The sequence below is a fragment of the Aotus nancymaae genome, unplaced genomic scaffold (assembly GCF_030222135.1).
Source record: "Aotus nancymaae isolate 86718 unplaced genomic scaffold, 86718_ANA_hifiasm-v0.15.2.pri h1tg000036l, whole genome shotgun sequence".
Classification (NCBI taxonomy): Eukaryota; Metazoa; Chordata; class Mammalia; order Primates; family Aotidae; genus Aotus; species Aotus nancymaae.
In genome coordinates this window covers 92,270,882-92,286,425 of record NW_026988450.1, presented here as the reverse complement: position 1 = coordinate 92,286,425, position 15,544 = coordinate 92,270,882, and positions in this window count along the sequence as shown.

Sequence of the window (15,544 nt, the reverse complement as noted above, 5' to 3'; positions counted from 1 at the left end):
AAACCCCAGCTCGCCCACATCCGGCCTGGAGCACTGACCGGCCATCGGCTCGGATGCTGTTGCCCATGTCTTTCATCAGCACGTCATGCAGCTCGGTGACCTGGCACTTAAGCCCACGTGCCTCTTCTTCCCCTGTTGGGGTGGCAGAGTAGAGCTGACAGGGAAGCCCAACACCGGACCCCACCCTGGGCTGTGCCTCCCAGCCCCCAGCTGGTGCCCCACGCCAGGCCCACCCTCCTGCGTCTGTTCCCGCAGTGCCAGCCTGGCCAGAGCCAGCGCCTCCTCAGCCTTCTGGGCCTCCTGCTGCAGCCTGTCCACCTGGTCCTCTGCGTCCTTAATGACCTGGAGGAGGGGGCCACGCTGACCATCGCCTGTCCTATCCCATGCTCTGGCTGGGGAAGGCTCCTGCCCGGGCCTCCTCCCCACCCCACCCCAAGGAGGCCACCATCGGCTGGTGACTCCTCATGTTTGAGAGGGAAGAATCCTGGGCCTGGGGGGGAGGAGCCCCGGGCTGGTGTGGCACAGCAGGTCCGACCACCTGCAGCATCAGCTCGGTCTCGTCCGTGCGCCTCCACTCAGGCCAGTCGTGCTCCGAGATCCTCCGGCTCAGCTCGCAGTAGGCCTGCTGCAGCTGGGCGGGCGATGGGCAGGCCCCGGCGAGGCCGGCCAGTGCCTTCTGACCAGGTCACTTCCTCTCCTAGCTCTTCCCCTGGGCGCCTGTCCACCAGGCTCCCCCACCTCCCCACCCACCCGGCTCCTCCCTGAGGTCACACTCACCTCCCTGTGACACTGTTGCTGCTCCCTGGCCAGCTGTTGGACCTTGAGGTCAGGCTAGGGAACGGGAATGAGCTGGGGCAGAGGTTCCCACCAGCACCCCCCACCCACGCTCCCCGCCAGTGCTCTCCGCCAGCACCTCCCACAGCCCTCCTGCCTGCCACACCGCTCAGCCTCGGCCTCCTTGTGCCGCTGGGCCTCCTGGGCCCGGCGCTGCTGCTCTGCCTCCATCTTCTGGAGCATGGCCGCCGTGACGCTCACCGCCGCATCCAGCGAGGCCACCTGTGACAGATGACATTTGTCGGCCACTCAGGGTGCCTGTGTTCCTAGTCTCAGCCTGGAGAGGAGCTGTTGCTCTTCCATTTGGGAGAAAGGGTGCCATTGTGCAGAAAGGCCTCAGTGCTCACAGCTGGTGCGTGGTAGGCCCTTTGGGTGCAGCTATCCCCAAAGCAGAGGCCACCGGGAATTCTCCTGGGCTCCCTGACAAAGTCCAAGCAGGAACCTGCTCCTGTGGCTGGACCTCCAAGGGCTTCCTTCCCCCTCACGGCCCCCAAGGACTCGCCCCAGGCTTCCCGCCTCTGCTGGACTCAAGCCTGCGGCCTTGGCTGCCACTGCTGCTTCCTGAGCAGGCGACTGGCCCGCAGGATGTGCACGGCGCGACTCCCTCTGTGGTCTCCTGCAGATCTCTGCCCGCACGACACAGCCCCTGGGGCTGCCGCTGCCTCTCACCCTCTGGAGTCCCCAGCACTCCAGGAGCAAGGAGTGGGTGCAGAGAGCCAGGCTGCAAGCCCAGCTGCCCGGGGCGAGGCCCTGACTTCCTGTGCCCGGCCCTCCTTGTCTGTGGAGCTGGGGTGATGCTCAGAGGAGTTGCAGTGAAGAGTAAGAGCAGGAGCTCAGAGCAGACCCACATGCGCCTGCCTGGTGGCGGACCAGTCCCGGCCTCACCCTTGACCAGGAAGCTGTGTGTTCATGGGTGGCTGTGTGTGTGAACGCTGTTTGCCCCGTGCCTGTTCTGGGAAGGCAGGGCTGACCAGGGCCTGCTGTCTAGTGCGGCTGGCTCCCTAATAACTGGATGATGGCAGAAGGGGGCAAGGCAGTGGCTGAGAAGGGCCAGGTGGTGCAGGGAGACTCTTGTACTCAGAATTAGGCCTGGGAAACAGTTGGGGCCCAAGGAGCTGTCGGCTGGAGAGCAGAGGCCTGGGAGGAGAGCAGTGGCCGAAGGTGGGCGCCACAGCCAAGAACAGACCAGGCAGGTGTGGGCAGGCTTGGCAGTGGGGCCAGATAGAGGCGACAGACACACGGGCCACGGAGCAGGCAGAAGGCAGCACGGCGTCAGGGGTGAGCCGCGGCGTTCCCACAGAGCGAGGGCTTCGTGATGTGGGAGGGAGGAAGACAGGCGGAAGGGAAAGGGGGAAAGATGAGGTCCCCGTAGCTCTTCCAGGGAGACTGGCCACAGACGTGCAGACAGGGAGACAGAACAGCAGAATGGGGAACAACTCGCGGATGTGGGGAGGCAAGCGGGCAGAGGAGGCGAGAGGGGGCAGCAGTGCACAGCGCGCAGCGTGGCCTCAGGCGACCGCCATCCCGGCTGAGCAGGTGCCGACTTACGCGTTCATCTACAGATGCAGGGGCAGAGACGGACAGAAGGGGCGGTGTAGGGGCCTGCAGGCCCGCGGGAGGCCAGGGACACGCAGGCGCCGGTCAACTCACCTCCGTGGCCACCTGATGGGTCCACAGGCTAATGACAGCCTGAGGACCAGCCCCGTGCTGTCTGCTTCACAGCAGCTAGGACCAGAATTTCAAAGCCCACCAGGGCCAAAATCAAAATGTCACACAGACATTTGCTTTAAATAGAGCGCAAATACGCATATTTCTAGACATTTAGACACTGCTTGCTTTGCATATGCTGCAAAACTGAACCCGACATCTGCCAGCTGCGGATGAGACAAACCCCGGGGCTACAAAAGCCTTCAGGCGGGGCTGCCCTCTGCTGAGCAGCTTTGCCTAGGTGCCAACCCTCCGTGGAAACCTGCCCAGGTGCCTTCAGAGTAAAGCTCACTGCACGCTACTGCCCTCTCCCGGCCCTGCCCAGGTGCCTCCAGGGTAAGGCTCACTGTGTGCTACTGCCCTCTCCCGGCCCTGCCCAGGTGCCTCCAGGGTAAGGCTCACTGCGTGCTACTGCCCTCTCCCGGCCCTGCCCAGGTGCCTCCAGGGTAAGGCTGACTGCGTGCTACTGCCCTCTCCCGGCCCTGCCCAGCTGCCTCCAGGGTAAGGCTGACTGCGTGCTACTGCCCTCTCCCGGCCCTGCCCAGCTGCCTCCAGGGTAAAGCTCGCTGCGTGCTACTGCCCTCTCCCGGCCCTGCCCAGGTGCCTCCAGGGTAAAGCTCACTGCGTGCTACTGCCCTCTCCCAGCTCTGTCATTTCCTCGATCAGCCCCCAAGTCCTCCAGCTTCTGAGCCTCATTGCCCTGCAGCCACAGGGACTCCTTCCTTGTCCCCCTCGGGGTCTTACACTGGCTAGTCCTCCCGTCTGGAAGCCCCTCAGACGTTCACAGCTCTCATTCCCTCACCGCCGAGTTTTCCCTTGGACGTCACCTCAGCAAAGGCCACTTTGGCCACTTTTCTTAAAATTCCAGCCCAACCCTGCCCGCCCCGGTAGCCTGGTGTCTCCACTGCACTATGAATTGTGACAGAAGGATGTGCCCGAAGCACCTGGAACAGCACCCAGCACAGGCCTTCCGTCAGCTGGGCCAATGGCTGAGTTAATCGCGAGCGGAGGAGTTGAGCAGTTCCCAGCTTAGCGTCCACCTAAGTGTTTTGGCAGATAAATGGGTGCACAGGAGAGTCGGTCACATACACGTGTTCACTTGTGCACATTGCTCTGCACATTCGCCAATGACTGTCTATATTTGTAAATATAAATTTACAAATATGAACGTGGGTGGGTGAGTGAAGGAATTTATGAATATGCAAATGTAATCCTCACTCTGGGGTCCTAAGGACAGTAACATCACAGCAAGGGTGACTTCAGCTTAGCTTAAAATCATCTTAATCCCTGAAACTGGCAAAATGACTCCAGACTGTTGGTACGCCCAATACACGGCAAAAGCTAAATCCTCAGTGAAAAGAGAGTGAAAAATACCTTCCTAGGCTTCAAATTATTCCTACCAATAAAACATATGACATGGCCAGGCAAGGTGGCTCATGCCTGTAATTTCAGCACTTTGGGAGGCTGAGGCATGCAGATTGCTTGAGCCCAGGAGTTCAAGACCAGCCTGGCCAACATGGTGAAACCCTGTCTCTACTAAAAATACAAAAATGAGCCGACATGGTGTGTGGGTAACCCCCCATATAGGCACCGAGGAATGAGAGCTAAGCAGAACCCTGGCACAGTTAGGGCTTGAGGAATATCTCACTTTATAGTGTTACTACTCAGCTATTTCCTTTTATATAATCCTTTATACAATCATATATTAGTTTATAGAATTAGGGCTAAAGAATCCCTTTATATAATCCTCTATATATAATCATATAACAGTTAATAGTATGACTGCCTAAAGAATATTTCCCTACATATATATAATTATATCTTAGTTCATAATCGGAGGAATGCCTAGAGTGGACACAGCACAGAGCATGAATTAAGGAATAAGCAGCTTATAATCGGAGGAATGCCTAGAGCGGACACAGTGCAGAGCATGATTTAAGGGAAAACAGTTATACCAGGACAAGAATCCATGGCCCAGGTGGCAGCGTTCAGTATCGTAAAGATACCCGCTGTATGGCAGGCTTGGGGCAAGAGCCACTCCTCCTGATAAAGGAGTTGTAGGACCCTGCTCCAGTTCTTGTGGAAGGCTGCCCTCAGAACGGCAATCCACCTTGGTGACTGTCAACTTTATCAGCTCTTGCTACGGTGCTGCTTGAAAAGCATCTTCCCATAGAACCCATTGGAAGCTGCCAGAAGGTGGCGGTAACCCTGACAGCTCTGTCACTGCTGTGTGACTTAAAGCATCCTCCTATAAATCTTCTTAGAAGTAGTTTGCCCATAGATAGAAGTATTGCACACTGCACCCTCTTCACTGCACACGGCCCACCTTCAAGCCTCGGTGACCTAATGGGGGTGGACCCCTTACTGCACACGGCCCTTGACTTCATGGGAATGGGTCCCTTGCTGCGCACTGTCCACCTCCTGGCCTAGGTGACCTAATGGGGGTGGACCCCATGTTTTATTGCTCACGACCCTATCACTATCCTTAAAGATGGCTTCACTCACTGCCTTGCCCCCTAACCTATACACAATAAATACTCAGACTTCTGGACATTTGGGGCCTCGCCTGACTCCGCTTATAGGTGGCGTGGCCCCCCGAGCCCAGCTGCGTTTTTCTTGTACTTCTGTGTCCTGTCTCTTTATTTCTCGGATCCTGCGCCTCAGCACAGCATAAGGCTCACCCCACGACCCTGTGGGCACTCAGCCTTACAGTGGTGCGGCACGCTGGTAGTACCAGCTAGTCCAGAGGCTGAGGCACAAGAATCGCTTGAACCTGGGAGGCAGAGGTTGCAGTGAGCTGACATCATGCCACTGTACTCCAGCCTGGGTGACAGAGAGAGACTCTACTCAAAAAAATAAATAAAATAAAAAGGAACAGGAAAATACAATATAAACAAAAATCTGCAGAAACTACAAGTTATCTACAGATTTCAAATAACTATATTTACTCTGCTCAAAGAGAGAGACTAGATTGAGAATTTTAGCAGAGAACTGGAACCAAATAAAATTTTAGACATGAAAACCAAAATTAAGAACAAAGTGCATGGATTTAATAACTAGCTGGATACAGCTGAAGAGAGAATCAGTAAACGGAAAAACATGTCACAAGAAAATATCTAGAATAAACTCAAATAAAAGGATGGAAAATACAGAAAAGAGGGTAAAAAACTGTGGTAGTTATTGGTGCTGATCATCAAACATGTCCATCCCTCCACCTTCTAAACGTAGCAAAGGATTACACTTCCTGACCAATTTGTGGTTACGTGGAGCCAAATGCCTAGATCTGACCAATAAGCTGTAAGTAGAAGTGTTTGTGCCAGACCCTTCTGACCTCTTTCCCTCTGGTATACTGACCAGCAATATTCAAGATGGTGGTCACTTTGTCAGCCTGGGTCCCTAAAAGACTACAATTAGCAGAAGCCCTCTGTTAACCCTCAATGGACATGTAGCATAAATAAAAAATAAACTCATTTTGTTTTATGCCATTGAGATTTGGAGAGTGCATGTTCCACAGTACATCTGTATTAGTCTGTTCTCCCATTGCTATAAAGAACTACCTGAGACTGGGTAATTTATAAAGAAAAGAGGTTTAATTGACTCACAGTTCTGCAGGCTGTACAGGAAGCATGGCTAGGGAGATTTTAGGAAACTTACAATCATGGCAGAAGGCCAAGGGGAAGCAGGCACATTTTATATGGCTAGAGAAGGAGGAAGAGAGAGTTGGGGATGTGCTGCACACTTTTAAACAACCAGATGTCATGAGAACTCACTACCATGAGAAGAGCCTGGAGAAATCCACCCCCATGATCCAGTCACCTCCCACCTGGCCCCTCCTCCAACACGGAGGATTACAATTCAGCATGAGATTTGGATGGAGGCAAAGGCCCGAACCATGTCAACATCCTAGTCCATCCTGGTTGGTACAGAAATGTAGAGGCTACAGTGACATCTACCAAATACAGATTTGGAGAGTGAGGATAAGGACAGAAACGAAGAGGTAATGACTGAGAACTTTCCAAAACTCGCTCATGGGGAAAAACAAAACAAGGTGGGAAGACTGGCTTTTATCTGGTGTAAGACTTGTTATAAAGCTATTGTAGTCAAGACATGAGTATTGACACAGGGTAGATCCACAGACCTATGGAACAGTACAGCAATCCCAGAACAGAGCTGTGAGTATACAGACCCTTGACTTAGGGCACAGGTGATGTGTAGTGAGGAGGGTAGTCTTTCACAAAGACTGTGGCTGCTCTCAGGACAACTGTGCATCCATATGAGGAATAAAGCTTGAAATATTTCACGTTCAAAGACAGACCAAAATAACATACAAAAATCTATTAGAGTGGACGATGGCTCTGAATGTGAAAGATTTAGAAGACTGCGCAATAAAGTATCTTTATGTCCTTGGGAGAATGGAGGGACTTCCTTAACTGACATGAAAACACCAACCATAAATGAAAAGAATGATAAAATTTACTACGGTAAAACAAAATTTTCCATCAAATGATAACATTAAGAGAGTGAGAAGCAAGTAAGACAGAAGACACCTGTAATACATGTGACTGACAAAGAGTTTGATCTAGAATATATAAAGTTCATAGAGCAATGAAGAAAATACATCAGGCAACCCAGAGAAGAGTGGTCAGTGATGTGAGCAGGCAGGACTTAAACACATATAACCAACTGGCCAACATACCTAAGAGTTCTCACTTTCATTAATTGGCAAGGAAATGCAAGGTAAAACTGCAGTGAGATACCACTACACATCCACCATGAGTCTGCATTAAAAAACACTGGCATAGACCAGGCGCGGTGGCTCACACTTGTAATCCCAGTACTTTGGGAGGCTGAGGCAGGTGGATAACCTGAGGTCAGGAGTTTGAGACCAGCCTGACCAACATGGAGAAACCATGTCTCTACTAAAAATACAAAATCAGCCAGGCGTGGTGGCACATGCCTGTAATCCCAGCTATTTGGGAGGCTGAGGCAGGAGAATCACTTGAAGTCGGGAGGCGGAGGTTGTGGTGAGCCGAGATCACACCATTGCACTCCAGCCTGGGCAACAACAGCAAAACTCCACGTCAAAACAACAACAACAGTGGCAATCACAATGTCTGTGAGAGCATCATGAGGCAGTGGGACTGTACATATCATTAGTGGGAGTGGACAAACTGGTACAACCATTTTGGAAAACTGTGCACATGTATACCAAGAGACATACACAAGAATGTTCATAGCAGCATCATTATAGCCAAAGCCTGGAAACAAACTGAACGTTCATTAGCAGTAAAATGGATAAATATGTTACAGATATTTATATAAAGTCTCCATAACAATGAGCGTGAATGAACTATAGCTACAGACAACAAGACTGAATCTCACAAATATAGCCTGTAATAGAAGAAGCCAGATACCAACAAATAGCTGCCATATAAATCATTTACATAAAGCTCAGAAACAGTGAAGCAAAGCTATATTATTTAGGCATTCGTGCTTAGGAATGAATGGATGAATGAATAAATGAGGGATGATTTGAAGATGTAATAAAGAATAGGGTAAAGAAAAGACAGTAAGCGCTGACAAGCCCGCAGCCGACATATACTCAATGGGCAAAGCTGGAAGCCGTCCCCTTCAATATTGGCACAAGACCAGGATGTGTCTCTCACCATTCCTGCTCAACATAGTATTGGAAGTCCTAGCCAGAGCAATCAGGCAATATAAAGAAATAACAGGCATCCAAATGGGATGAGAGGAAGTCAAACTGTCTGTTTGCAGACACCATGATTCTATATCTAGAAAACCACACAGTCTCAGCCCAAAAGCTCTTTCAGCTGCTAAACAACTTCAGAAAAGTTTTAGGGTACAAAATAAATGTACAAAGATCACTAGCATTCCTATACACTAGCAACAGCCAAGCCAAGTGCCAAACCAGAAAGGCAATCCCATTCACAACTGACACAAAAAGAATAAAATACTTAGGAATACAGCTAACCAGAGAGGTGAAAGATCTCTACAATGAGAATTATGAAACACTGCTCAAAGAAATCAGAAAAGGCAAAAACAAATGGAAAAACATCCCATGCTCATGGATAGGAAGAATCAATATCATTAAAATGGCCATACTGCCCAAAGCAATTTACAGATTCAATGCTATTCCTATCAAACTATTATACCAAGCATATTATTCAAAGGACTAGAAAATACTATTTTAAAATTCACATGGAACCAAAAAGGAGCCTGAATAGCCAAGGCAATCCTAAGCAAGAAGAACAAAGCTGGAGGCATCGTGTTACCCAAGTTCAAACTATACTACAGGGCTACAGTAACCGAAACAGTATGGTACTGGTACAAAACAGGCACACAGATCAATGTAACAGAATAGAGAGCCCAGAAACAAGGTTGCATACATACGTACAACCACCTGATCTTCAACAAAGCTGACAAAAACAAGCAATGGGGAGAAGACTCCATAGTCAATAAACGGTGCTGGAATAACTGGCTAGCCATATGCACAAGATTGAAGCTGGACCCCTTCCTTACATCATATATAAAACTCAACTCATGATGGAGTAAAGACTTAAATGTGCCAAGCGCAGTGGCTCAAGCCTGTAATCCCAGCACTTTGGGAGGCCGAGGCGGGTGGATCACGAGGTCAAGAGATCGAGACCATCCTGGTCAACATGGTGAAACCCCATCTCTACTAAAAATACAAAAAATTAGCTGGTCACGGTGGCACGTGCCTGTAATCCCAGCTACTCAGGAGGCTGAGGCAGGAGAATTGCCTGAACCCAGGAGGTGGAGGTTGTGGTGAGCCGAGATTGTGCCATTGCACTCCAGCCTGGGTAACAAGAGCAAAACTCCGTCTCAAAAAAAAAAAAGAAAAGAAAAGAAAAAAAAGAAAAAAAGACTTAAATGTAAAACTCAAAACTATAAAAACCCTGGAAGACAACCCAGGCAATACCATCCTGGACATAAGAATGGCAAAGATTTCATGACAAAGACACCAAAAGCAATCACAACAAAAGAAAAATTGGCAAGTGGCATCTAATTAAACACAAAAGAAACTATCATCAGAGTGAACAGACCACGTACAGAGCGGGAGACCATATCTGCAAACTGTGCATCTGACAAAGGTCTAACAGCCGGCATTTATAAGGATCTTACGCAAACTTACCAGAGAAGAACAACCCCACTAAAAAGTGAATGAAGAAAATCGGGCTGATCTGAGTGCAGTGGTGTTTACAATTTGACCAGTTACAGATTTCTTTATTACTTCTCACTCCCACTGCTTCACTTGACTAGCCTAAAAGATAAGAAAAAAGAAAATGAAGTTTTCAAAATAAGACATGCATGTGGCCAGCAAGCATACAGAAAAAAAAAAAAGCTCAGCATCACTGATCATTGAGAAATGCAACTCAAAACCACAATGAGATACCGTCTCACGCCAGCCAGAATGGCTATCATAAAAAGAAAATAACAGATGCTGGTGAGGTTGGGAGAAAAGGGCACACACGCTGGTGGTGGGAGTGTGAATTAGTTCAGCCACTGTGGAAAGCCGTGTGGCAAGTCCTCAAAGACCACAAAGCAGAACGACCATTCATTCGACCACCAACCCCATGACTGGGTATACACCCAGAGGGACAGAAATCATTGTACATAAAGACACATGCACACGAATATTCACTGCAGCACTGTTCACAATAGCAAAGACATGGACTCAACCTACATGCCCATCAGTGACAGACTGGATAAAGAAAATGTGGTACATGCATGCACACCATGGAATACTAGGCAGCCATGAAAAAGAACAAGACTGCTGGAATTCACTCGGGTTGGCTGACAAAATATCACAGAAAATATGATGGAAAGCTGTAGATTAGTCTCAAACCTTTTGGAAGGCCAAAAGTTTTCACTGGGGCAGGCCAAAGGCGGCCGGCCGGTCAGTGCATTACTAGGGAGGAGATAGGGATGATAAAAGGCTTTCCCAGCTTAAATCCATTTACCCCACATCCCTTTGTCTCTACATTAACTGTTTACTCTAATGTAAACTTTGGGCTGGATGGTCCTCTCAGGGGGAGATCAAAGGAGAATTACCCGCTAACAGCGTTTACTCTGGGCCCAGAACCTAAAGTTTTTATCATTCATATAACCACTCTTTTCACCATGTTAATTATCCACAAGTATGTTGACTTAGAACCTGTTTGCAATCCTTTACTGAATAAACGTAACCACAGAGAGGGAGTGCTGGTCGACTGGTTGCATTTCGCCCTCTGAAAGCAGCTTCGACCATCCCTAGCCCACTCGCATCCCTGTAACGCTGTGAGAGCGCGTTCATTCCTCCGCCAGTGAGTCAGGGTCTGCAGAACAGACCTCCCCAGGTCAAGCAGTCAGTAAGTCACTGGTACCCACTGGGGGTTGCCGAGCTTGGGGAGGCATTGTCTCAGCCTAGGGATTCATCATGGGACAGCTGTTATCAGCACAACAGAAATGGTGTCAAGCTCCGTTGAGAAACATAATTCAAACTGCTGCTTCCCAAGGCCCGTGGTTCCTGGCAAGGAGCACACTGGACGTAAAACTCTAGGAACAAGTGGGGAGAAATCACGCACAAAGGCAAAAAGAAACAGAAGGAAGGGCAAGGCAAGCAGCATTACAGAAGAACTCTGCCTGCTTGGTAACTAATCATCGGCAACAAGCAGGTGTCTGTTCATAAAAAGATAAGAAAAAAGGCATTACAGGCCGGGCGCGGTGGCTCACGCCTGTAATCCCAGCATTTTGGGAGGCTGAGGCGGGTGGATCACGAGGTCAAGAGATTGAGACCATCCAGGCCAACATGGCGAAACCCCAACTCTACTAAAAATACAAAAAAAATTAGCCGGGCGTGGTGGTGGGTGCCTATAGTCCCGGCTACTTGGGAGGCCGAGGCAGGAGAATTGCTTGAAACCAGAAAACAGAAGTTGCAGTGAGCCAGGATTGTGCCACTGCACTCCAGCCTGGTGATAGAGTGAGACTCCATCTCAAAAACAAAACAAAACAAAATTTAAAAAGGGCATTACAGGCCAAAGCCAAGTGGCTGAGCAAAAAGAAAAAAAAAGGGAAAAAATGCTCCCGCAGAGCAGCTCTGCTCAAGCTGGCCCAGGTGGGGGGCAGTGAGCAGCACCTGGGCGCGGCCAGCTCGGCCGCCATCCCAGGACCCGTGCCGCTGAGCTGCTCTCCGCACGTGTCCCACGGCAAAATTTCATGTGTTCTTTGTGTACAAGCAACGTCCCAAATTGTAATTCTCTGCCAAGATTTAAGTAAATTTAAGGATTTGTAAAACCTTTCTCTGATATTTGCCACCGTTGTTATTCCAATTCTATTCTTAACGTGGCTCTTTTAAAATCCAATTTAAGTAAAACAGTAACCTCTGAAGGGAGAGAAATTACAGCTAGCCCATGAAATTAGCAAGGAGCAATTAAAAGCCAGTCATATAGCTTTGCTCCTCAGTTAAAACAGTTCCTAATTGACTAATAAGCTGCAAAACCTGTTTTCTGTCTTAAACGACAACACGACTCGCACAAGCTTTATCTACCCTTAATTTTGTAAATTTAAATGACAAATTTCAATCGGCTATACAAGAAGGCCCATGAATTAGTTAAAAATCAATTAAAAGCTGAGCATGTAAAACCACACTTTACCCTTTAAAGGAGAACTTTGAACCAAATTAATATTAGTTGAATAAAGAAGTAAAAATGTGCCCATTCTCAGAAAGTGAAAGAAATTTGTACGTAAGGTGGAAACATATGCATGAACGACTGATGAGAGGCAGTCTTTGCTCAGCTAGCAAGTCCCTGTTTTCAGAAAAGTTTGCCAGTTTCAAGTCTGTAAACTTGGTCAGCCTGAAAACTCAATTGCAAGATTTAAGCTATTCGGCCTGTGACTTTAAGCACAGGGTTAAAGTATATTCTTTGAGTCTCTGCTTCAGAGATGCTTCTAATTTCCTTGTAAACTCCATACTACCAACTTCAGCTTGCCATGCTAATGAATTATACAGTTAATTGCTAAGTTATAATCCTGATATCATCAATATTCCTTTAAAGAAAGCGTAAAAAAACAAAGTCAGAGAGAGAGAAAGAGGTAAGGCAGAGTCACAGAAAGTCAAACAAAAGAGAAAGTAAAAAGCAAAGGAAAAATATTAAGAAAGTTATAAGATTGCACCTTTACTAAGGAACGTTATAACACAGAGCATGTCTAAGTTCGTCAGTGAAAGTTGTAAAAAATGTTACAGAAGAAAATTCATGCAAGTAGGTTGTATAAATTTTGTTTTGAAAGATTAAGCAAGTTTTAAAACATTAGCTATAAAAAAATTCCGTGTGTAAAGGTATTAGTTAAAAGTTAAAGAAGTATTCAGCTTTTCTGTGAGCTGGACATTAAGATAAAGCACATGTTTTTCTTAAAGCACTCACCTGCTCTTTTACAAAGATTATAAAAAGTCTCTCAGCACAGGCACAACTCCTAGAATTTCCAGTACGCTAGCACCAGCCAAGAAACTGCGTCCTCATCAAAGGATGGAAAGGAGGAAAAACCCAAGCCAGCCTAAAAGAGACCCTGCAAAACGACCACACAAGCCCCGGACGACACCTCCTCGAGCAACGCTGAGGACCAGCAAAAGGCTCAGTGAGTTCTGCTTAGCTTTTATTCTTTCACTCCGCCTGCAGCCTGCACTCATTACGCTGCATCGGCTCATCTTGCAATCTACAGTTTTCTGCCCTGGAGCCTAAAGTAACACCCCGTTCACAGCTCCCAACAAACGAACTGCTTAACTAAGAGACTGACCGCCCGCAGTGAAGTTCCTCGGTAATGGCATACAGCAAACTGAAATGCAAATAACGCCACAGGTCAAACACAAAACACTCAGTTACGCTTAGGGCTTTGAGAGCCTCAGCCAGTCCTCCTGGCAACTGCCGGCACGGCCGTGGCATCATCACTGCCAGGACAAACAGCTGCTTTTGTCGACAATCTGGCCAAAATGACAAAAGGTGTGCGGGAGCGCCTCTCCTGGCTCTCCCGGTTTAAGTCTGTTCACCCCGAATCGCTTTGTCTCTACTCTGTTTCCTCACCTACACTTTGTGCGGGATGGTCCTCTTGGGGGGGATCCAAGAGGAATTACCCGTTTTCTCTGTGTTTACTAGTAGTGTGTACTCTGGGCCTGGAACCTACAACTTTTATCATTCCTATAACCACTCTTTCACCATGTTAATTATCCACAAGTGTGTTGACTTCGAACCTGCTTGCAATCTTTTACTGAATAAACGTAACCACGGAGAGGGAGTGCTGGTCGATTGGCTGCATTTCGCCCTCTGAAAGCAGCTGCGACCATCCCTAGCCCACTCGCATCCCTGCAACGCTGTGAGAGCGCGTTCGTTCCTCCTCCGCGGGGGGCGATACACGTCTCGTGAGCTTACGTCCTTTGCAGGAGCACGGATGGAGCTGGAGGCCATTATCCTTAGCAAACTATTGCAGGGACAGAAAACCAAGCACTGTATGTTCTCACTTGTAAGTGGGAGCTGAAGGATGAACTCAGGAACACAAAGAAGGAAGCAGCAGACACGAGGGTCTACCTGAGGGAGGAGGGGAGCGGGGACAGGAGCAGAAAAGATGCCTACTGGGTACTGGGCATAACTCCTGGGCGAGGAAATAACCTTTGCCATGGAGTATTCCACAAATCCCCACGACGAGTTCACCTGCATAACAGACCTTTACATGCACCGCTGAACCCACGCTGAATATCTCTGTGCTTAACTTTCTTTGTATATAGTAATAAGATATAAAGTCTTTATAATAAATATAATGTAGCCTTTATATATAATGTAGGAATATTAACAATACTACAATCAGTTCTGTTGAGAGGATTAAACCGGGGACTTTATACATATCTCAGTAAAGGTTTTTAACTTGAGAAAAAAGGAAGCAAGCATTATTAAAATTCAGGATATGATTATCTGGGGAGAGGTATGGCGTTCTGGCAGTATTTTATTTCTTGAGTCGGGTGGTAACCACATGAGTATTTCCTTTGTGGTAAATAATTGAGCTACAACTTTGATTTGTGCAATGTTCTGTATGACATTTGTATTTTACAGAGGAAGACAAAGATGTACAAAATCCAGGAGTGGCTAAAACCAGGGAAGGGACGAATGGACAGCTAGACAAATCGGACGGAAGAGTGACCAGACGCACGAGTGAGCTGATGATTTCGTAACTTAAAAGAAATTGTGAATACCATTTAAAATAGCAATAGCTGCCATTTCTTGAGAACTGACTCTATACCAGGAATTGCACCAAGGAATTTCATTATCTCATGAATCTTCATAAAGCAGGCTGTCATCAGTCCCATTTCTGAATATATGGAAACTGAGATTCAAATAAGCTTCAGAACTTGCCAAAGCGCTGTCTGTACGTGGAAGAACTGGAATAGATGGAAAATGAACGAACAGATGAGAGGATAATGTAATGAGTAAACTTATGAGTGTCTTAATGAATAGGCAATAAATGATGAATGAATGAGTGAATTAATGAATTAAACTATAAGAGAATGAAGATTAATTGAATGAACTGATTAAATGATGAAGGATACATGAAAAACTAGAAGATGAATGAGTGTTGAATGGGTCAACGAGATAAACAAATGGTCAGTTGAGCAAGTGGATGGATGAATTGATGGATGAATTCACTGTTCAACAAAATGTTTCAGTGCCTGTCACGTGTCAACCGACATACATGACACGGGGGCATACAATTACGGGGTGACCGAGACACAGTCCTTCCTTGCTTCCTCATAATTTTCTGTCAAGTAAACAGCATAAACCTGTGTATGAATGGATGAGTGGATGTCTGAATGAACAGTAGATAAATGAATAATTATTTAAACATGGTACAAGATTGGAATTGGCACATTAATGAGTGAATAGGCTGCTAAGTCTATAAATAAATGATTCATGGACGGACCTGGTGGCTCACGCCTGTAATT